The sequence below is a fragment of the Thalassophryne amazonica genome, chromosome 20 (assembly GCF_902500255.1).
Source record: "Thalassophryne amazonica chromosome 20, fThaAma1.1, whole genome shotgun sequence".
Lineage (NCBI taxonomy): Eukaryota > Metazoa > Chordata > Actinopteri > Batrachoidiformes > Batrachoididae > Thalassophryne > Thalassophryne amazonica.
In genome coordinates this window covers 24,035,873-24,060,286 of record NC_047122.1, presented here as the reverse complement: position 1 = coordinate 24,060,286, position 24,414 = coordinate 24,035,873, and the positions used below count along the sequence as shown (strand labels likewise).

The following is a 24,414-nucleotide window of genomic DNA, read 5'->3' as shown; positions in this document are numbered from 1 at the left end:
AGCTGTGCGGCCATTTGTGTAGCAGAGAAACCCTCTCATCTGCAGTGCACTTCGTTATTGCTTCTCACATTTAACTTGTTCATAGAGGAAAAACTACAGCAAAACTCCAACTGCTGTTAAATTTGACCACAATCAGTGAAACAGCTAAATTACTTATGGCTTTGTTTAATTAAGCCATTTATTGAGTAAAAATGGTAAAATTTAAATGTCAGGGGTGTGTGTATGTATGTATGTATGCGTGTGTGTGTGTATATAGTATAAAGTTTCTATAATGAGTTGGAATAACGTGAGTCCAGAATGTCTTTAGAACCTTAGACCTTAACAGTTTTTAGAAGAACTCAACCCTCTTATTTCCTGTAAACTGCATAATTTGCATCTTATTGTATTTATAAAGTTAGGTTCTTATCATATTATTATCAACATTAGTATTTATTTTTACTTCTATTTTGTCATTAGATTTTTAAATGTATGACAATGGAAATAAGTTTCACTTTCTTGTGTCATCCATATATTTTTACCGTATTTACAATTATGTGCTTACATTGAACTTTCTAAATAAAATATGCACGCAGCATTCGTGCTTTTAATATATAGATGATTTACTGCCCCCTGCTCGATTGCCATGTGAATCCAGAATGTAAATATCAATGTCCATTGTTCAGTGTTGTTAGCCAATATATGTAGCTTCTCTAAAAATATTAGTCCTGTCAACGTTCGGTTTTGGAGCTGTTCATCCTTGACCGAAAATACATAAGCATACCAAATGGCAAATGTCAACTCGCCACAGTTTGTACGTGATTAAAATTGCACACACACACACAGCTTTTTCTCTTTTCTGCATTCTACTGTGAGCAGGTGCTTTTAATTTCACAGACTGTGGTGGAAGACATTAAAAGCACTACACTTCTCACTTATGGTTCCCGGGACCATGACACTTAAGTCACTCAAGGTAACAGCAACTTTACTACACATAGCTAAACCAACTACAAAAACACAATGGAAATGCTTGGATAAGAATTTATTCCAATAAAAAAATCTTTAAAATTACACAACTGTACATTTTTCCCCATCTAAGTGCTGTAGTGCAACCAAAAGACGCTCACTGATGTGTCATGAGTTTGCTGGTACTTCAAACCATAAATGTGACATTGAGTTTTTAATCATTCCTTTTGCCGTTGGTAATTTGGCGACTGTCCCTGACCTCTGGTCTCGCAGTCAGCTGCACTTCAAGTTCAGTGTAATTCATAAAGAACGGAGGACGTTTCATTTTGGGCAACACAGTGTTGGTCAGTTGTTGTTTGTTGTCTGTATTACAATGTTTGGAAAGAGGTGTCATTTGATTTAAAACAGTGATTCTCTTTGAAGTTATTGATTCCGGAAAATTGAAAATTTTGAATATCTTTCCAAATTTACTTAACTAAATAGCCAAAATCTCTGTACAATAGCTTACAACAACGAACATGAGAAAATGTTGGAAATTGCTTAATTTAAGCACAAAATACATATTTTGAGAGCTCAATTTAGGCCTATAATGTGCTCACGTTTTATTCATTTGAGGGCAATTAAAGGAAAAGTGCTCAAAAATGATCACAACCAGAAAAAAAAAATCACTTTAAGCTAGGGATGTCCGGATCCGATCACGTGATCGGAAATCGGGGCCGTGGCCATGTGGTTTCAGACTTGATCGAAATCGGATGTTGCATCCCGATCAGGAATCTGATATAGATTTTATCCTCGTTATTTTGATCAGCGCTATTTCAAGCTCATTATTGCAGATTAATGGGCCTTTCACACGTCCGAAGCATCAGAGGTGTCAAGAATCGGTCTACAAAGCATTATTTTCAATAAGACGCATTGCTTTTTGGAGGCGTCGGAAGCGTCGCGTCAAAAGGGAGCGCGCATTGTCGCTTGTCGGCAAGCTGACGCGGTCAAAGTTCAATCCAACTTTGGACGCTCTGAGCTGTGACATAACTTTGCGCTGTCCAAAAGGAACAACGCGTCGGGCCAAAACACGGAAGACTAGTGGCAGAAACCACTGATCTGTACAAAACAGATCGGTGCAGAAACCACTGATCTGTACAAAACAGATCGGTGCAGAAACCACTGATCTGTACAAAACAGATCGGTGCAGAAACCACTGATCTGTACAAAATAGAAACGTGTCACAGGACTGCTCATTTATAGAGCAGTTTTCTGAAGAAAAATCCTTGGAAATGTTTTTTGTTGTTGTTTGTTACCTCAAAATTTCTGATTACTGTTAAAAAAGTTTAGAACACTTGTAATTAAAATAGCTAAATCAATAAATGGTTCTTTAGAAACCTTTCATCTGTAAATTAAAACCACCTGTTATTTCAGATGAGATAATTTCTTGTTTAACATAAGGAACCTTGATCACTTAGTTTTAGACAAATAAAATAACATGGAAATGTGTACATTTTTAAAGTCTGGTAGATTATTACTTGATTGTTCAAGCTACCTCAAGGAGAAGTGCACTGTTTAAGTGATAAATAATAAAATAAGGTAATTAAAATGAAAATATTATATGTTTATCATTTGTTCATTGTTCATTCAGTTTTTTAAAGTATCGAATCGGGACTCGGTATCGGCAGATACTCAAAATCAGATGAATCGGATCGGGGCCAAAAAAAAAAAACAGATTGGGACATCCCTACTTTAAGCGACTTCATCTGGGTTCTCTAATTAATTCTATCTAATCATGTCTTGTCACTGAATAAAATCTATCCTCCTGTTGTTTTTTTTTTTTTTTTTTTTTTAAACAGATAATACCTAACTCGAGCTGAACTTTATTAATATTTACTGTGTCGCATGGCTAGCTAACATGATTAGGCCCACGTGTTTTGGGGTGCTGTTTGCGTCTGTTGTCTCAAAGTTGTTTCATGATTGGGTGTTGGATTGCATGTCAAAGCTCAGTGTTGAACCTTGATGTGGATTATTTGAGGGAGTTTCCAGCTTCCTTTGGAAAATTATCCACCCGTCTGGGTTATAAACCCACTTATTCCAGTTCAGGGTGGAGTGGGGGTGTGAGGGGGAGGAGCCTATCCCAGCACTTCTTTGGAAAATTCGGTCAAATCCAAAATAAAATGAGCTTTGGCTCACTTTCTGCCCAAATGTTAGCGTAAACGGGCCTGTAGCAAGGGAGTGCCACTGCTGCCTCTTCCATCTTTGTTTCCTCTTTTATGAAATAAGTCTCTGTAGAAATGTTTGAGATGTTGTTCCTAACCGGAATCTTTACAGGCGTCTCAGCCTGGTTATTATTACATCAGCTGTAGTTGATTAGAGTTCTGAAAGATGAGCTCTTTGTATTGTAGTTGGACAGAGTCGGAGCTCATGCACAAAATGCCATCACAGAAATGTTATTACATTTTTTTGTGTGTGTGTGCAGACGTGCTTCAGATCAGTCACAGCTGTTGCGCCTGCTTTTATTAGTTTCTCAGCAGGTGGTGAAGACAGTTTGTTTATTTATTTATTTTTGTCCTTGTATTCTGTCTGCCGTCTCTTTGTTTCTGACATGTTATTAGCCCAGTCGCGCGTCGGTCATCCAGACATATTGAGTCCTCATGATACAACGTCCTGCTCCAATAAGTGAGGACGAATTTACCGCCATGTGCATCAGTAGTGAAATCTGTCACTGGCATCAGGTTTGGATCCAGAAGAGATGTGGGAGAAGGTCAAGGAGGAGGTCAAGGATTTCGGCTGAAGTGCACGTTTTTGCACCACTGTGACCAAGTGGACTGGGGAGGTGGTGGTCTAGTGGTTAAGCGTTGGGTTTGAGACCAGAGGATCCTCTGTTAAAATTCCAGCCTGACTGGAAAATCACTAAGGGCCATCGGGCAAGGTCCTTAATCCCCTAGTTGCTCCCGGTGTGTAGCAAGTACCTCATATGGCAGCACCCTTACATCGGTATGAATGGTGAGGCATTATTTGTAAAGTACTTTGAGCATCTGATGCAGATGGAAAAGCGCTATATAAATGCAGTCCTTTAAGCGCAGTTCTACCTGGATGGCTAGCGGGCAGCATTGCTTCATACCAACCTGGTAGAACGAGATTACTTTAAGCTAAAATGCAGCGCTGCACTATAATCGTCTCTCTTTCTTCACAAATCTGCAGTTTGTAAGTCTCATGGAAACACTTGCTTTGATTTATTTTTCTGCTGGTGATTCTATTAATTCATGCAGGGAGCCACTGCAAGTTTGTCAGAGTTAAAAGCAAAGTGTCGCAGCGCAGCATGTCCTTTGTTTATGTTGTGCCTCTGAATGTTAAGTTTACCTGCTGCATCTCAAACAGAAATAAAGTTCTTCCAGCAGGATGGAGGAGTGTTTTACTTTAAACGCTTCGTATTTTGTTCAAATATTTTGCTAACTGTGTGACGTTTGGGTTTGTGACCACAGTTAGCAATGTGGGTGGGAGAATCCTCGCATGCTAATTATCCACAATCTTTATTGAATTAGTGATGCTCAAGTATTTGTTTCACTGTTCACGCTGTACCTTGTTGGTGTTTGTTTTGGTGTTTTGGTGTGTGTGTGTGTGTGTGTGTTTTAATAAAGTTCAAAATAATGTTGCTGGGAATTCAGAAGTGGGGGTTACGTTTTTCCCTCACTTTCTTCAAAAATGCACTTTGCAAATTTGGTGGTCTTTCCAAACTATGGTGCAGCATGAAACCAGTTATGGGTTTGTGCTCACAACCATTTAAATATTACCACTTTATCCCAATCCTCTGTATTAGACGCTTCATTTAAAACAAATAACAAGCAAATTAACAGAAGAAATGAGCAGAAAGGTATTCACTAATTACAAATTTTTTTTTTTTTTTTACTGCACGGATATAGCACATTCATGCTCAAAGTGCTTTACAGCAATGCCTCACATTCACCCATTTGCACGCACACACACACTCTGATGTCTGTGTGCTGCCATGCAATGTGCTCAATGGCACACTGGGAGCGCCTTGCCCAAGGGCCCTCAGTGATTTTTCAGATGTTATGAGGATTTAAACAGAGGATCCTCTGGCCACAAGCCCACCACTTTAACCAAGTTGTGTACAGACTGAGCTTATTGGCTTTTGGCTCAGCACAGTTGGAGCTGGATGTGCTCTGATAATTTTCTAAGTGTGATTTATTGAGGGGAAAAATGCAGCATATGGGATTTGTTCATCTTTGATTTTATTTAATATAACTAATTTCTAAATTGAGGAATGGAATTGTATAACTTGTAACAAACATATTTAAGTTGTATTTATTATTTCAAACACATGTTAAAGTGGTTTAAAGCAAATATTTTATTTTGTGAGGAGAATGGAGTTAAAGGGTAAAAAAAGAAGGAAGGTGGGTGGATGCACGAAAGCCCATCAGAACCATCGTCCACAGAGTTACGAGAAAAGATGAAAACCACAAACTCTGAGCAAAAATATAATGTATCCTGAAAGTATTGACAGCACTGCACTTTATCCACATTTTATGTTACAGCCTTATTCTAAAATGGAGTAATTTAATTTTTTTTCCCTGAAAATTCTACTCACAACACCCCATAATGACAACATGAAAAAGATTTATTTTTTAATTTAGCAAATTTATATATATAAGTATTCACACCCTTTGCTCAATACTTTGTTGATGCACCTTCTGCAACAATTACAGCCCTTACAGCCCTTAGTCTTCTTGAATATGATGCCACAAGCTTGGTGCACCTATCTTTGGGTAGTTTTGTCCATTCCTTTTTGCAGCACCTCTCAAGTTCCTTCAGGTTGGATGGGGGGCGTCAGTGCACAGCCATTTTCAGATCTCTCCAGAGATGTTCAATCAGATTCAGGCCTGGGCTCTGGCTGGGCCACTCAAGGACATTCACAGAATTGTCCTGAAGCCACTCCTTTGATATCTTGGCTATCTGTTTAGGGTCGCTGTCCTGTTGAAAGATGAACCGTCGCCCCAGTCTGAGGTCAGTAGGGCTCTGGAGCAGGTTTTCATCCTGGATGTCTCTGTACATTGCTGCATTCATCTTTCCCTTAATCGTGACTAGTCTCCCAGTTCCTGTATCTGAAAAACATCCTCACAGCATAATGCTGCCACCACCATGCTTCACTGTAGGGATGGTGCCTGGTTTCCTCCAAATATGACATCTGGCATCACGGGAAAGAGCTCAATCTTTGTCTCATCATACCAAAGAATTTTGTTTCTCATGGTCTGAGAGTCCTTCAGGTGCCTTTTAGCAAACTCCAGGTGGGCTGCCATGTGTCTTTTACTAAGGAGCGGCTTCTGTCTGGCCACTGTACCATACAGGCCTGATTGGTGGATTGCTGCAGAGATGGTTGTCTTTCTGGAAGGTTCTCCTCTCTCCACAGAGGAATGCTGAAGCTCTGACAGAGTGACCATGGGGTTCTTGGTCACCTCCATGATTAAGGCCCTTCTCCCTCAGTTGCTCAGTTTAGACGGGCGGCCAGCTCTGGGAAGAGTCCTGGTGGATTCAAACTTCTTCCATTTATGGATGATGGAGGCCACTGTGCTCATTGGGACGTTCAAAGCAGCAGAAATGTTTCTGTACCCTTCCCCAGATTTGTGTCTTGAGACAATCCTGACTTGGAGGTCCAGTAAAATATCGGAGACCTCCTTCCACAGTAGCTTCTTTGTGACTGAACAACTCTTAAATGTGGTTAGAGTATTTTTAGAAAAAAATTCTTTCAGTAAAGTTAAAAACATTTCTGTTATCACATGCTCTCGCCCTGAGGTTAATTGACAGAAAGTCATTTTTAACTGCTTACTTATTTTTTAGCAGCACCGTCCCCACACTTCCACAGAAGAGTTAAAGTAGGATTTTTAATAAGGCAAACAAATTATTTTTTTAATATTTGCTCCTCCACCTGTTAGAAATATGAGACTATCAAGAAGTGCAGTCTGGCGTCTCGGTGAAAAATGTGTTTTCTGTCCTGGATGTCGTCCACTTTGTTCTGAGCGGCTCAGGCGTTTGGGGACGCATCCGGATGGACTCACAAGATAAATAGCTTTTAAAATGACTGGGTTAAATGAATGTGCTTTTTCTGTTTGATTAAATTCAGATTTGAACCAAAACATGCAGACATGAAGCCAGAAGTCTCCCCACTTCTGCCATTTAGGAAAAAAAAACCCTACAAAGCTAATTAATTAGGCCCGACTGGCTCATTTGCATGTTTTGTAAGCACTAATTAAGATATGCAAAATATCCAGATCAGAGCTACAGCCTAAATATAACCTCAGCGGAGGTATGGACAGAAAAATAGATTGAGGCAGCGGTGTCCTCGACGCATTAATCTGAGGTCGCCTCGATATAAAGTACAGGAAGTACAGGAATTTGTCTCGGTGACTCTTCCTCTTAAATATTAACGCGGCATGCAGACGCCCAAAATAGACGACACATATGATGCAAAAGGGCCGCAAGAGCTGCAACACAGTGCACGACTTGAGCAGCGCGCTACATATAGACAGGAAGCACAGTGCAGAATATTCTGTTTAATTTCAGGGTAACTGCGTCCAATCAGGAGTCAGCGTGGAAGGACGAGCACTTTTTGTTTTTAAGGGATCACAATGGAGCTCCAGCTTTTAATTGAAGAGTAAACTAATCACCAACTATTTTGATAATAGTTTTGAGTCCATTTTAAAAATAATTGCCAGAATTCTGGGATTTCTACTGTTTAATATTTTATGGTATTTTTATTTATTTATTTATTTTTCATTTTGTGGTTTTACTAACGGTGCACCTCTGCTCTGTTTTGTCTCCATGTCAGATTGTTTCGGTGTAACAATTGATTGCTGGCTGTGCAGAATTTACATTGTTCATCTCGTAAAAACCGTCACTTTTTGAAGGAAATGAGTAAAATGGAAGATGATGATGGCATGTAGAAACACGTGCACTGTGTTAATGCACTTAATTAATAATTAATAAAACTATAAGATGTTACTCAGAGCTAAATTATGTAGCAGCTAGCTATCATGGCTATGAGCCAGATGAATGAATTTCCTTTTGTCACTCTTGTGTTAGTAAATGTGGCATGGCTAACTAATGATGACAGCCAGCTTGTTGTTTTGATTTACTTTATTTTACGGATGTACCGATACCACTTTTTCTTAGACTAAGTTTGAGTACGTACATTTGGGTACTCGTTGATACCGACTACCGATACGAATACTTAATGATACCATCACAGTTTTATGATGACTTTGAAAACCTTGTTTTATTCATCAGTTGTTCCTTACTTTTTGACTGTAACTGCTAGATATATCATTAGCTTTGTTTTCTATTTACAAAAAATTAACTTAAATCATGTAACTTCACTTTTTGTTGTCAAATTGTCCTATAACATTATTCGTGTGTTTCTTAACAAACATGACACTGCCAGGCTTAAATGTCTTAAATGTCAGAGGTTACTTAAATGTAACCTCTGGACTTCAACACGACAAATTATACAACACCAGGAACAGAACTGAAATTGTCCATCACTAACTTTGTCTGTGAAGGCTAAAAGCCTTTTTTGAAAATGAGGAGCAGATTCTTTTTGATGAAAAGAAGCTTCTCTGCATTACTTCTTTCTGTTTTTATCTATAACACTGAGCTAAACAGTCTTTCACTCGCCACACTTTTTTTTTTTTTTTACAGTTAATTATATATGTACCGGTAACATACACAAATATGTACCGTAAAGGTTTTTTTCCCCAAAGGTGGAACACATAAGACTGATGAGTACGGCGTCACACACACACACACACACACACACACTGTTGCGCAGCATCTCTGCTCCACATGCAGGTAAAATGCAGTAATTTTAACATAGTTTTATCGTTATTATTATTTTTTCTTTGTGGATCATTGGATAATTTAATCGTGTGCAGACAGAATCCCCTGATGCTTGTGGGAACTGACATATTAACAAGGCGCAGTGACTCTTTCAACTTGTGGTGCCAAGTGCAGCCCGTGGAGGTGATCAGAGGTTCCGCTGACTGCGCCACAGGCATCCAACAAACGGATTACACCTGTAGCCGACCGAGCCAGTCTCCCAGTGTCCTGGACAGCCATACCAGGGGCTGAAACCCAGCCACCTGATGGACAATCTCCGACGCTAAAACGGAGCAACTGTGACGCAAAGTGCCGAAGTCAGAGAAACTTTTTTTTTTTTTTTCAGTCACGACAAGGAATTAAAGTATTTTCAGATGTTGTTTTCCAAACTCAGGAGGCTTTATGTGGTTAATTTGTCTTCAGGATGTGATGAATTCCACTGAAACAAACAGGTAAGACTTTATATTTACTCCATGTGTGAATTTACTCTGCATCAGGACCGCAACTTTCAGCCAATCAGCGGATGACATTGATTTACGTATTTCGATTTATGAGTATATTGCATGAAAGGCTGTAAAAATCCATAAATTAGCCGCGTCATTGTTGAAGCAGCAGTGCTCAAAACATGAAAAAAGTCTCAGTTTTTGTCTGTCGTAGTAGAAAGAACACGGAGACTTTTGGAGTCCCAGGTACGTCCAGAGTCCAATCAAATCTGCATGCCTTTGAAGTGAAAACCAAACTGTAGAAAATAGATATGAGATAAAAAATTTCAAATAAATTTGATCTCTTCCCCCCCCCTTTAAATCGGTGTTTATAATATACAGAAAATAGTTAATGGTTTTGGAAGTTAAATGTCACCTCGTCTAAAGTGTGTCTGTGCAAAAGGTGTCTTGGTCTCACTCATCTGAACACCCATTGGCTATTTCAAATTTTACACTCTCTCTTTCTCTCTCTCTCGCTCAGACCGTTCCTCCGTTCTCATTTTTTGGCATGTGTTGCCACGGTAACCGCCTCCTCTTTTGGGCAAAGTTGTGCTCGTGCTGGTTTTTAAGGCCCATCCCGGCTTCATTTAAACACTTTGCACTCGCTCGCTGCTTCACTGACATCCTTTTCCCTGCTTTCAGATTCCACAGGAGATTACCCAGAGTGCTGCTGGCTTGGGGATTATCCAGAACACAGAGAGAGAGAGAGAAGGTGGAGCCTCTGGAGAGCCCCTCCCCCTATTCTGTAGCCCCTCCCCTCTGAGGAAGTGCAGTGAGTAGCATATTTGGTCTTTTTTTTTTCTTTTCTTTTTTTTTTTGAGATGACATAAGAAACCGCAAATGCCTTTTTAACTTCAGTGTATTTACAACGTTTAATAGCCTGCTCGCTAAAGCGTGAAGTGAAAAGAATTTAAGTGGCGCAACATCCAGTTTTAACTGTTTTGTACATATATAATCAACAAAAAGTTTTATTTATTTAGTGAAAAACAAGAACATCAACCTGGTTTTCATTGGCACTGACTGAGGTTTTGCTTTTTGCTTCTGATTGAAATCTAAGAGTAAAAACATTGGAGCCCAGGTGCTCATTGCTCCAGCAGAGTCCTTCACCATGTCTTTACGTGTCCTTAATCCATTCAGTGTGATGGCCTTGTTTTCCCAGAATGCATTGGCAGGTTTTTAAATATGACGTCTGTGTAATTTTGGTCTGATGTGCTTTAGAAACACAAGCTGCGCCTCACAATGTATGTATGTATTTTAGCTGGAATATCACATTTTTGACAAATTATGTGAATGCTTTTACTGTAAATGCTTCTAAAGGACGTATCCCCCTCCAGTCACTAACTGTTAAAAAAATTCTATACCAGATTGTGACTCATTACTTCCAACTCTTTAACTTGTGAAAGTCCTGATGTAGCTGATAAAAATAAAATTATCCATACACAGTCTGACAAATGCACACAGATTCAGTGCGGTTTTTAGCTATAAAAGTGACGTAACCTCAGGTGCTGTCTGAAGGTCACTGTACCTGTGTCCACTTCATGATTTACTCCAGGACACTGTCAATTTTGGCTGGTTTTTTTTTTTGTCTCCACATGTAATTTGGCTTTCAAATCAAATACTTGTATTTTATGATCAACAGATGTCTCTGTAACCCACGGTGTATTCAGAAAAAACATCACGGCATACCTCCCACTAAGACTGAATAGTGATGATGATATATCAAAGTGGTGTTGCTAATTTCACTCCTGCTGTGGTAACGCACAGAGCCATGTAGAACAAAAACAATCAGATTTCTGACGGCCACCAATCCAGATCTGGATCACCTCCAAAATTCAGTGGAGTCTTCCGTGCCATAATATCTATCCGCGGTGCAAATTTGGTGAGAATCTGTGACGTAGTTTTGACGTAATCCTTCAAAGCCTATATAAAGTGAAATCGTGATCTGGAATCCGAATCTGGATCACCTCCAAAATATAATGAAGTCTTCCATGGCCTAATATGTATCTATGGTGAAAATTTCATCAAAATCCGTGCAGTAGTTTTGACGTAATCCTGTTAACATACAGACATATAGATAAATATATAAACGCTGATGATTTTATTGCGTCCTTGGTGGACGTAATTATTGTTCCACTGTGTGGTGCCCCACAGAAAAACAAACATTCCTTCATCAGCCTCTTAGACGGTGGGTCCGGTGTCACTGACACATCACGGCGCGTCCTGTTAAAAGCGGTCACTCCCCGTCGCCTTTCTGTCAGACTCCGTGATCACAGAAGCGGCTTCCTCAGTGAGACTGTGTCCCACACATAGCATCTTAGCTTAGCGTGGCGTAGCGGCGCACCGCGAACCACAAACATGGCCAGTTCCACGTTGGGAGATGAAACACGTTCTAGGAGTTTTCTCCTGACCACAAGAAAGGAAAGGATAAAATCGGTGGTTGGATCAATGTTTTGAAGATTCTCACTCTGTGCTGGGCTTCACTTATGTTGTTTGTACGAGACGCACTAGATAAAAAAAAAAAAAAAAAAAAAAAAACCTCTTACTTTCCTCCATACTTTGGAAAATCTGTCCACCTAATAAGCAACACTAGTCATGTGACTGCATCCTCATAAAACATAGATTTTAACCATTTTGATGTATTCGTCAAAGTCCACAAAAAAATGCTGTTTTCACACTGATTAAAAAAATTACCCCATTCATTTTAGAGGCGTGACCTGAGATGATATCACCAAAATTCGCATTCCTGACTGCTTGAGGTTTCTGAGCGTTTATCAGCAGCAGGTGAAATCAGGCTAATTTTCCCATGTTTAGGACTTAATTTCTCAGGACATACGGCACCAAAAATAAAGTGAAATACATCAATATTTTCATAATTTATTTAGAATAGTCAGCTCATTTGACATTTTATTTACTCATGATATGCAGTTTAAGGTGTCCACTGACACAGGCTCATATGTATTTGGACAAAAACACATTTTTATGTAATTTTATTAATGTTGCTTCTGTACAGAACCACAGATGGTTTGAAATGAAATTATCTCAATGTTTTTGTACTGTAGACTTTTATTTTTTGCCTTAAATTCACAGTGTTTTAACCAAAATACAAGCCTTTTTATGCACAGGATTTTCTTAAATTTCAACTATAGTTCCCCAAAAGGCACATGAGAGACTTGAGCCTATATTTGATCCTTCTCCTTGAATAAACATTCTTCTCTGTTCTACCGTGAAGTTGTCTAATTGGTGATGTAACAGACAGAAGTTGCACTGGGCACAGTTTCTGCAATCACAGCCACAGAAGGCTATAACTCCTTCAGAGGTGTCTTGGTGGCTTTCCTCACTCATCACCTTGTATGGTCGTTCAGTTTTTGAGAACGGTCTCCTCGACAGATTTAACATGCAGTACCATACTGCTTGTATTTTGTAATGACTAATGGAAATGAAGTCCAAGTGTGTCTTGTTCACTGAAATTGGTCATTGCGAGATGTAAATATCTACCTCATTTTGGTAAATGTGCCTAGGGTGTAGGAAAAACAAGACTAGTGAGGGAAACCACCATTCAAAGAAGTGGGTGGGATTGGAGAGACTTGTTTGTTGCCTCAACAATCACAGAAAATGTAGGTTTGTGTTTTCCAGAAGGCATGTGGTGGACTTAAGCCTAGATTTTATGCCTTTTTTTTGACTGTCTCTGACCATGAAGTGAGTTTTTAGCAGTAACGGCTTGTTTTTACCATGAAGCTGTGATTGATTGTTCCCAGTCAGATGCTGCGCAGCCACAAGGGGTTTTTGTTTTTGTCTGTTGTTTCTCTAATCACAGTCACAGAATGGAGCTGGAGACAGAATGTGGTAAAAAGACATGTGGAATCTACTAGGCTGGAATTTGTCAGAAGATACATTGAACCTGTTAGGCATCATCGCGCTAAACGTAAAATTAATGATATTAAATGAAATGGCAAATCCTGGATGTCTCTATCTGACATCGGAGGGTCGACATAATGAGCAAACATCGGTGCAAATTTTTGTACACTAAAACAAACCAAAGAGCCAAAAGGAAAAATACTAAAAGAAATCATCAGCAAGGTAAAAGATGAAGTGACTCAATGTAAATGGTTCCGAGACAAGAGCTTTGATCAGCGTCCGTGACAGAGACATTTGAAGGACTGCAGAAAATGTTCGAAGAGGCCAGTACTCCAGCAAAAAGTTGTAGCTGCACTTTAAAAGGAGTGACATTTCATTTCCAAAATTTCAGACTGTTTTCTGCACATTGGCCGTTTGTAGCGATAAAAGCTTTGGATGGAGTGTGGAAGGACCAGGGAACGTTTTAGATGTCCTTGACTGCTCGAGCCACAGTACGTTTGTCGATGGGGTTCAAGTCAAGATTGGCTCTGTTTCTTTTGATTCTCCGAGGGCAGGTTCAGTTCTTATGTTTCACATCGCGGTTTATAAGGAAGGAAGGTCACACAACAGTGTAACTCATCCAGCACCGTCCATCATCCTCTAGTGCTACCCGGCGCCACCTTCTGGCACCTGTTCACAGGGCAACAAATGGGGAAGAAACTATTGCAAAGAAAGTAAATCTTTGTAATTTTTACTTTTTAGTTCTAACCCATATTTCTTAATTATGGTTCTTGGAACTCATTCATTCCTGTAACTGTTTTATGGTAATTTGCCGTCTGAGGGCAAAATTTGATCAAACTGTAGACAGCGCTGAAACAGTTTTGATGGAGGAGGGAAGGACATTTAATTGCAGACGAACGGAAAGAAGATTCGGACGTGTGCACGCAGAGAGGCAGGATGGATGATGGAAAGAAAGGAGTTTGTGAGGTTTTTCAATTAGGTGCGTGCTGTCACGCGGATTCCTCCTCAGCTGGAAGCAACATGCTGAGTTCACCAGGTTCGTGCATTTAATTGTTTAAATACGGCACTGGCAGCTGCCGCATTTCTTACCCGCCATAGCAGACTGAATTGACTTTGTCGTCCAGCTGCTGCCGCGGCTGAAGATACAGCCTTCTGACGACAGGAGGAGGACTTTGAGTTAGTTTCTGGAACCACATCTGTGATTCAGTCCAAATAAAATGTTGGTAAACGTACTTGAAAGACTTTGAAATCAGGTTACACAAACCCGTCCTTTTGGAACAGTGGTTTAAAACCAGTTGGTTCACAATAAAGTATAAAAGTAGCCAAACGTCATTTAAAAAGCTGCAACAGATCCAAATATTTTTTATTTTATTTTATTATGTTGTAAGTGGATCAGATATGGATCTGTGTGCTGACTTGGCAAAATTTTTACTCCAGGTGCCCGCCACCAGACGAGAACAGGAAGAACTGGGAACCTTCCATTTTTGGAAGAAAGTGCAAGTTTTATTGATAAATGTGTTATGATAATAACTCAGAATTAAGTTTATGTTGATCAAACAATTAGCGGACTCGAGATCTAATCTCTTCCAGTTTGTTGGCATGGGGACTCTGCGGCACCAGGTCGGAATCCTTGTTGCCAGTCTGAAGGCTGTAGTGTCCCTTCTTTGGGCGGCTCTCCAGCGCCCCCCCCCCCCCCCCCCCCCCCCCCACAGTGTTTTTCTGGTGTGCAGCCAGCCTGCAGCCCCAGAGCCAGCCTTTTCACGGCTCCTCTGCTTTCTTCAATGGGCTTGGTAGAGGAGCTGAAAGGTTGGAGCATGTTGCCAGCATTGTGGTTGCCGTTTACACACAGTCGGCTGCGCTGAAAAAGCGTGCCGTAAGGTGTTGCATCGCACTGACGGATAAGCACCAGGCTGCTCCTTGCCAAGGTTTGAGAAATGACGTAGCACCTGCTCATTTGCCGTCGTCTTCCCTGAATGGAGACTTTTCACAGTCGTCGATATGCCGAGCGCGTAGCGTGACCCTCAGCCTCTTCAAATCTGATTACAAACCTACTGGATCTTTAGAAAACTGAAGAGACATTAAGAGGAGACAGGGATATTTTCTGTATCTTCACAGGGTTAGTGTATGAATACGAGCACACTTAAGGCTGAAATTATTGCGCTCCTTTGCTCCCTATTGTAAATGAGCGCATTAGTCTTAATGATGATTTAATTTGTCTTGCGTCAACATTTCATCTGCAGCAGATCCAAATGTTTGAGTATCGCTGCGGTGTCTGTTTTCTACTTATTAATCATGGAAAACAAAGACTGCGCGATTAGTGTAGTGTCACACTCTGATCGTACTGTTGTTGATAAACACACCATCTGCTGCGTCCAAATGCTGCTCGCTCGTCTTTAATCTGAGCGATGTTGGAGGCGCCTGTGCTTTAGAGCAACCTGTTAACGACCGATTTCTGCTTGAATACGTTAGTTGATGTGTCGATTAATAGCAGATGTTAAAAACTTGGAAGATTTAGCCGTGTGTGTGTATGTATGTCAAAATTTCACAATAAAGCATTCAAACATTTATTTGTGTGTGTTTGTATGAGATGGTGTGATAGAAATGTGGCGCAGCATTAGAGTGCAACACAGTCAGTCAGCGTCATCTTTGGCAACCAGACCTTTTTGTTTGAGAGTTAGGGTTTTTGTGTAAATATTTGGCCAAATGCTATGGCCAAGTACCCCACATAAAACCTGAAGGATAGCCTTCCAGCCCATTTGGCCTATCCATGATTTTTCTGACCTAACTTGTTGACCAGAGCTGGGCAAGAGTCCAGCTGAGCACTGGTACTAATGTTGGAAGTTTTCCAGCCTTGCCTATGGTTTTCGTGTGAAACGAGATGCTTCTTTGCTTGGCTTAAATAGGGTTGTTGTATTCAGACAGGGGGACATGGCCAACCTGACAGATCTAATTTGTGCATGAAGCCAAAGCTTAATGTTATGGACATGTTGGATTTAGCAGTTGCTCAGTAGCTCCTGAAATGACTGGATTTTTAGCATTGGTTATAGTTGTTGCATAGCCATCAATGTTGGACAAAGCACTCAGTGATAAAACATAATTATAAGGACTTTTTTTCCCCTCCTTGCCATTTCAGCAGACCAGACTTTGTATTTCACTGAGCTAACTTAGACATTGAGTACCAGTACTTTCACACAGTGATGTTTCAGATGATTTGGGTGTCCTAGGCGTTCCAGTCGTGCACCACCCAGCTAAATGAGGAAATGGCACCATTTATTTTAACATTAGGCTATATCTTATAAATAAAGGCTAACATATATTTCAAAATCTTAACTCTTAGTGTTGTGCGTTATTTCTGTATTATAATAGCCAAGTGGCCTCTGTGTGCATGCATGTGTATGGCTTTGACAATGCAAAAACCTGGGAGAGCTGACATTTGCCATTTGGTATGCTTATGTATTTTGGGTCAAGGATGAACGCTACGAAAATGGAAAAAAACATTTTTGGAGAAAATAGCAATTTTAGAGCTAACCAGTAAACACTGGACATTGTGCTGCAATGCACCATGGGAGTTTGGGGTTTTGAGGTTTGAAATGTTATTGTGGTTCATGTTAGTTTAACAGTGTTAGGGCTATTGATTTATTGTGTTTTTGTGGTTCAGTTGTTTTAGTCAGTTTAGTTATGTGTTAGATTGCTCTTAACTATGAATAATATTTTTTGGCGAAACTGCAGATATTAGCTAACACTGAACAATGGATGTTGCTAACAACTTTCTGGCCTCACGCGCCATTCCAGCAGATGGCGGTAAGTCATGTTTATATTAAAAATGTCAGTACACTGAGTGATTTTATTTAGTAAGTTCAATGAAGAAGTGTAATATAATTGTAAACAAGTTAAAAATACATGAATAACATAAGAAACTGATAACACTTATTTCCATTGTGGTCCATTTTAAAAATCAAGTGACAAAATAGACGTAAAAAATAATAATAAGAGCAATCACATATTTCTGATGTTGGCCAATCTGGATCACCTCCAAAAATTCAGTGGAGTCTTCATGCCCTAATATCTATCTGTGGTGCAAATTTGGTGAGAATCTGTGAAGTAGTTGTGAAGTAATCCTTCAAAGCCTTTATAAATATGTTTGTCTTATTGACTACCTTCCTGTCAGTAATGTTTTCACCGTGGGATGGTGGAAAACATAATTTTGATTGCTTTGTATGTCTGGTACATGTGAAGAATTGACAATAATGCTGACTTTGACTTTAAAGTGAAATCTTGATCCAGAATCTGGTTTCGGTTCCAGATCACTTCCAAAATTTAGTCTTCCATGGCCTAATATGTATCAGTGGTGAAAATTTGGTGAGAATCCGTGAAGTAGTTTTGATGTAATCCTTGAAAGTCTATATAAAGTGAAACTTGATCCAGGATCTGGATCCGGATAACCTCCAACATTTAATGGAGTCTTCCATGGCGTAATATGTATCTGTGTTGAAAATTTCATCAAAATCCGTGCAGTAGTTTTGATGTAATCCTGCTAAAGAACCTGAACAATTTACAAATGCATTTAGACAGCAAATTAACATTAAAAAATATGTAATTAACTGGAATTAAAAGGGTTAAGTTCCTCTTCTAAACATTATTGAGGTCCAAGGTTCTAAAAACATTCTGGACTCACACACCATTCAAATTTATTATACAAGCTGTACTTAATTTATTACCACCCTTGAAAAATGTGAGCTACCTATTTTATAAACACTGCCTAATCTAGATCCCCATGGGCAATGCACCTACTAGTTTCATTTTTATGAACATATGCGTGTGTGTGTGTATATTTGTGGGGTGTGATAGGTGTGCAGGTGGCACCCTAAGAGACCTCCTACATTGCCTATATATTAGAAATGGCCCTGCTTATGTAAAGTTTGAAGGTTTTGTCCCTGGATCATCATACTCTGACTGCTACACTGCACCTGGAAAGCTTCACTTTTTCCACATTTTGCTATATTACAGCCTTAATCCTAAATGGATTTTTTGTTTTTTCTTCAAACTTCTACACATAATACTCCAGAATGACAATGTGAAAATTTTTTAAATTTATTGAAAACTGGAAGCACTCGGAGAGCGCAAACCTCCGCCAAGGCCATAGGGTCACTGACGTCACATGCAGGGTTCTAGCTAGCGCAGACTTGCGTTACAGCTTGTTACGCTATAATTTTGGGCCGTTACGTTTATTTTGGACCGTTATGATTTTCAATACAACATCTGTAATCAACCGTTTCTGCAGCGCGACGCCAGTTTGAAGCGTGAATCGAAGCAATGCTTTGATTCAATGGCTCGTGGCTCTTTGATTCACTGCTCTTCAGAAGCGGTAAGTCCACTTCTTAACCCCTCTGAAAGCCATTAAAATATCATGAGTCACTTTTGTGTGGATTAAAGTCACTAACTGGGACTCGTCCTCCGTTCCGTTGTCACAGCTTTAAACGCTGTGCGACTCTCTGACTCTGTCTCTGAGAGAGTCCGCTCGGAATTAATAACTTTAAAACGAATTGCCGCTTTAAATAAAATGACACCTCTTACAAACGTTGTAATACAGACAATAAACTACAATCGACTAAAATGTTTTTTTTTCCTCCCAAAATGAGACGTCTTGCATTCTTTATAAACCTGACCTGCAGCACATCTGCAAGAGCTCAGCTCATAGGTATGGAAAGACATTCATGCCAATAATAATGTCTGAAAGGAAATGCTTTTGACAAAAACTAACAGATTTTATTTCTGTTTATGTCCAGAGATCAAGGATCCACCATGTAGAGTTTATGTCCAGAGTTTAAGGATCCAGTAACCAATTTCATATTTATTTAAGACTCAATAAAATGTTCAATTTCAACTTAATCAGCTTATAAAGCACCAAATTAAAACAAAAGCCATCTCAAGGCGCCTCACACAGAACAGTTCAACATAAAAAAAAATTAAAATAAATAAAAATAAAAAATTCAAATACCTAATTAAAAACGGAAGTAAAAGAATAAAACATAACAAAATAAAAACTACTCATAAGAAAGAGAATAAAAATAGGTTTTAAGTCTTGACTTAAAAATGTCCACGGACTCCGACTGCCTCACTGAGGGCCATGTACTGGCTAACCCAGAATGAGATTGCCCACTCAACAAACTTCCCCAGCCTTCTGGACATGATGAAGGGACTTGGGCTGTCGTACCTGGCTTTTCCCCTTTGGGTACCCCTAGAATGGCCAATTTTTACCTTGAATTTTCAAAAGCTCCCCCCCGGTCACTTCACTCCCTTGACATTACCACTACGCTAAAATTTTATCCTAGCTAGAACCCTGACATGGAAAGGATTACAATCAGAAATAAGAAAGCAAAAAGTAAAGTGGAAATAATTTTCCACACACATTTTTTCAAAATACACAGCAAACTATAATAAACTAGTAACACATCACTCCTAAAAACAATCTTTGGCGTGTCATGTGAGGTGAATCTGCCCTATGATTGGATTTTGGAAAACCATGTGAAGGTTAACCAATTCCGATTGGACACTCACATTGCTCACGTCATCACAGAGCTTCTATGAGGAGTACAAAAATGGTGGACGGTAGCTCGAAGGTCCGGAGTTAACTTTTCAGCAAAAAAGTAAGCTTCTATCTCATATCATTAAAATGTTATTTATAATTTAGTAAAGCTTGGTCTCAGCCATCGTATCTGACGGTGTCGGCCCCAGAAGGTTAAACCCTTATATCTTCAGCAAATGTATTTATAAAGAGAAATTGCATGAACTATACAAGTTTTTTTTATTTTCTAATAACAAGTTTATTCAATGAGGAGAAACAAATGCTAAATTATTGTGTCGTAACTTAATTTTTGTTCAGCCTTTGTGACCCGTCTTTATGAAGTTGGATGCAAAAATGTTGAAATTGGTCCTATTCTGCAGTGACACAATGGTACAAATCTGGGGAAGGGTACAGAAACATTTCTGCTGCTTTGAAGGTCCCAATGAGCACAGTGGCCTCCATCATACACAAATGGAAGATGTTCACATCCACCAGGACTCTTCCTAGAGTTCACATCCGTCTAACCTGATTGGGGAGTCAGGAAGGTGACCAACAACCCGATGGTCACTCTGTCAGAGTTCCAGCATTCCTCTGTGGAGAGAGGAGAACCTTCCAGAAGGGCAACCATCTGCAGCAATCCACCAATCAGGCCTGTATGGTAGAGTGGTGAGATGGAAGCCACTCCATACTAAGAGGCACATGGCAACCCACCTGGAGTTTGCCAAAAGGCACTTGAAAGACTCTCTGACCATGAGAAACAAAATTCTCTGGTCTGATGAGACAAAGATTGAACTCTTTGGCGTGAATGCCAGATGTCATATTTGGAGGAAACCAGGCACCATCCCTACAGTGAAGCATGGTGGTGGCAGCATCATGCTGTGGGGATGTTTTTCAGATGCAGGAACTGGGAGACTAGTCAGGATTGAGGGAAAGATGAATGCAGCAATGTACAGAGACATCCTGGATGAAGACGTGCTCCAGAGCACTATTGACCTCAGACTGAGGCGACGGTTCATTTGTCAGTAGGGCAGTGACCCTAAACACACAGTCAAGATATCAAAGGAGTGGCCCAGCCAGAACCCAGACCTGAATCTGATTGAACATCTCTGGAGAGATCTGAAAATGGCTGTGCACCGACGCTCCACCCGATGGAGCTTGAGAGGTGCTGCAAAGAGGAATGGACAAAACTGTCCAAAGATAGGTGCACCAAACTTGTGATATCATATACAAGAAGTCTTGAGACTGTAATTGGTGCCAAAGATATCAACAAATTATTGAGCAAAGGCTGTGAATACTAATGTACATGTGACGTCTTAGTTTTTATTTTTAATAAATTTGCAAAACTCTAAAAATAATAAATACATTTTTGTTCACTTTGTCATTATAGGATATTGTGTGGAGAATTTTGAGGGGGAAAAAGAATTTCATCCATTTTGGAATAAAGCAGTAACATAAGAAAATGTGAAAAAGTGAAGTCTTGTGAATACTTTCCAGATACACCGTGTCTGCCCTTTATTTGTTATAAAGGTTGATGTAGGTTTGATTTGAAGAGGTAGAATTTGTCTCTTCCATGTGGCTGTTTAAAGCTCATTTAAAATCCAAAAACTTTATCTTTGGCTCTTTTGCTGCTGTTATATCTGGATGTCCATTTTTGAAATTTTGCATTTTTTATAATATGAAATTTTGGTGTGATTGCATGGACTTATATGAATTTGAAAGCAGAGTTCAATGTTTTCTGTCACTTCTGAAGAAAGTCAGTGTCAGTGGATTCAGCAGTGTGGGAATGACCAAGAAATCATCAAGACTCCCAACCCCCACTCTATAAATATGAACAGTGTAGGTGCCTGAACACTTCCCTGGTGAACCCCAGAATTAACTGGCAAGAACTACATCGGAGGTTCTCTCTCTTTACACTGCATACCACCGACTCAAGCGTTGTGTCCACCAGTCATGATGTTCAGCTGCATATTGGGATCTTGCAGATCTTCAGGCTGTCCCACAGAACAATCCAATCAGCCAGAGGCAGATTTCATGCTTTCATTCAGTGCTATGTGTGACCGAGGTGTCTCTGGTCATTGTCACTGGATCCTGATGGCACTGACCTTAACTTGTACCTTGATCAGCACAGACAGCAGTGTACTCTGAAAGTTATTGCAGTCCAGATGATCACATTTTCCAGAAAGGGACAAGATGTTCTTTCCCACAGGCAGTTAGAATGATTTCGGCCTCCCAGCTGGATCCAGAGATTGCATGGAGGACAGCATTTCTACCCGCACAAAGACGTCAGTCCAAATACTACAGATCCCCCCCCCACCCCCAGCTGTTCCTGCCTTCAGCTGTTTCTCCACCCTTGTGATCTCACTGGGATTCTGCGGTTCACAACAAATGAGAATGAATCGGTTATATCTTTGGTGACTCTGGCACCAGATAAAATTCAACATCCTGGAACCTGGCTTCATTCAGCTGCACAAATTAGCCGGTCCAGCAGTCAGGTCCTCCAGAATCTTCCGTCAGGACCGTTCCCTCACTGAAAATATCTGCAGTAGCATCAAATGTAGGTTCTGCTGAACATGAAGGGAGGTGGTCACTGTGACGTGCTCTAAAATGCATCTGTTTCCAACTGTCTTTACACCCTCTTTTCTCATTTTATTTTACAGCTCAGTATTGTCAGGCACGTCCTCTTTTTATATGAGCACATGGTCCAGGAATGATCCACCTATTGTGAAGGGCACCGTTACAGAAAGTCTTCCACACAAACTCAAACTGCATGGTCTTGTAATCTAGTTGGATTATCTCTGTGTACTTGTATCGGCTCTGTAGTAGTCTGCAGATTCTGGACACAAAAATGTAACGATCTATGTGTCTACATTTCTGTTAGTGGAATCTCATGTCCAGTGGTTCAGCTTTCAACGCGTTACTTTTTCCGCCGTTCTGTGAGAGACAACAGCAGCAATAACAAGTGGATCACAATGACGACAACCTTACATGCCGTTAGGTTTATGTGATATGACCTTCTGCGCTGATTGTCTGTTTTGTTGACAAAACATCCGGGATGAATGGTTGATTCCACAACTGGGACAGTCGATGCTCATGTCGCATGCGCAGCAACCTTAATGCTATGTAACGCCAGTTAAGTCTATCGATGAAGCTGATTGAGATTTTGCGGAGAACCTTTTAGGAGCTCCGTGCTGGGGGCCCTCAGGTGGAGGTGGAGATAGATGTAGACGAGGCATTCGTGAGAGGTTTTCAACATCTGCTGTGACTGGAAAGAACCGACACTTTGAAGAAAATCGGATAAATAAGGAAAGAGTTTTCTCCAGTACGTTAGCTCATAGAGAGGCGGTGATGTGAACCAGCAGCCAAACTGAGGTGTGCAGGTGCGAGGGCTATATGGGCTCTCCAAAAACCGCTGGTGGAGGTTTGGACTACGTGGGAGAGAATGACTCACCCTGAAAACCGCATGTCCACCTGTGGGGGAGTTGTGTGTGGGCAGTCAGGCAGATTGTTGCTCTCAGTAAGCTGTAGAATTAACTGTAGCTCTGCTCAACCACAATGTTTTCTTCTATTTTCTCAGTTTTTGTTTTGTTCTCTGTTATTTTCCTCCAGCACAGGTGTGCTGGAGTAGCTGCTGCGAACAACAGACTCTTGTGCCACTGCACCCCCCCACGCCATTCTCTGCGATGTTTGGTAGTTGTGAGTTGAGAAGTGTCATCCAGAAACTGTGTTACCACTCTTTGCAAACATCTGTCTGTATCACTTCTAAATTCTGGAATTTTTAAAAATTATTTTTCAATCATTTGCTCTAAAATCTAAATTTGTCGTTGTTTCTGAGCTGGTCTCTACCCCATCACATTTTGAATCCGTCTGCTCAGTATTCAGAGCACCTGCAAGTCCTGCATCTCGATGGAAGTACTGCAGTCTTGGCTAGAAGTAGAGAGAATATAATAATGTCTTTTGTACAGCATAACATAGTGTAATAAATCATAAAAAATCAATACTTTTTTTCGGGGGGGGGGGGAGCAGCACGAATGCCTCACATGGGATCAATTCCCACCTATGGAGTTTGCATGTTCTCCCCGTGTTTGTGTAGGTTCCCTTTTGGGAATTTATACAAACTCACAAATTCTACACAGATTCCCATCTGACCAGTATCTCTTTGGATTGGAAACTTTAAATTGTCAGTAGGTGTGCGTGCAGGTGTGAATGTGTTTGTTTGTCTATATGTGGTATATATTTTTTACGTAATTATTGTATGGCCTTGCCTTACAATATAAACCGCCTTGGGGCAACTGTTTGTTGTGATTTGGCGCTATATAAATAAAATTGATTGATTGATTGATGTGGCCCTGCGACAGACTGGCGTCCTGTCCAGGGTGTACCCCGCCTCACGCCCTATGACTGCTGGGAGAGGCTGCAGCCCCCCGTGACCCTTAATTGGAGTAAGCGTTTGAAGATGTGACAGAGAATGTTTTTTAAATTTATTTTACAAAAATTGACAAAAGGCGGAATCTCAAGATAAACAATTTTCTCATTTTCTTTTTGTGTTCCATCTCTCCTGCCATAACGTGCCGTTGTTTCTGGCCTCTTCTGTCCGTATCAGTCAGTGATTCACTGAATTTTTGTCACGTGACTGTTCTCTGCGCAATCCTTCAAGGATTTTGAGAAAACTGTAAATAATTATAGATAAATTTGTTT

At 40.2% G+C, this 24,414-nt stretch overlaps 1 protein-coding gene across 4 annotated transcripts in view; it reads left to right on the top strand.

Annotated features, from left to right (window-relative positions):
• LOC117501926 (zinc fingers and homeoboxes protein 2-like) overlaps positions 1–24,414 on the top strand; it is a 175,793-nt gene that overhangs the window by 32,958 nt on the left and 118,421 nt on the right. For 3 of the 4 annotated variants that reach the window (XM_034160889.1, XM_034160890.1, XM_034160891.1), the window contains exon 2: positions 9,942–10,071. The exons of the other annotated variant lie outside the window; for it this stretch is intronic. The gene's annotated coding sequence lies outside the window, so the exon portion shown is untranslated. The remainder of the gene's footprint in view (positions 1–9,941; positions 10,072–24,414) is intronic. 4 annotated transcript variants of the gene reach the window in all.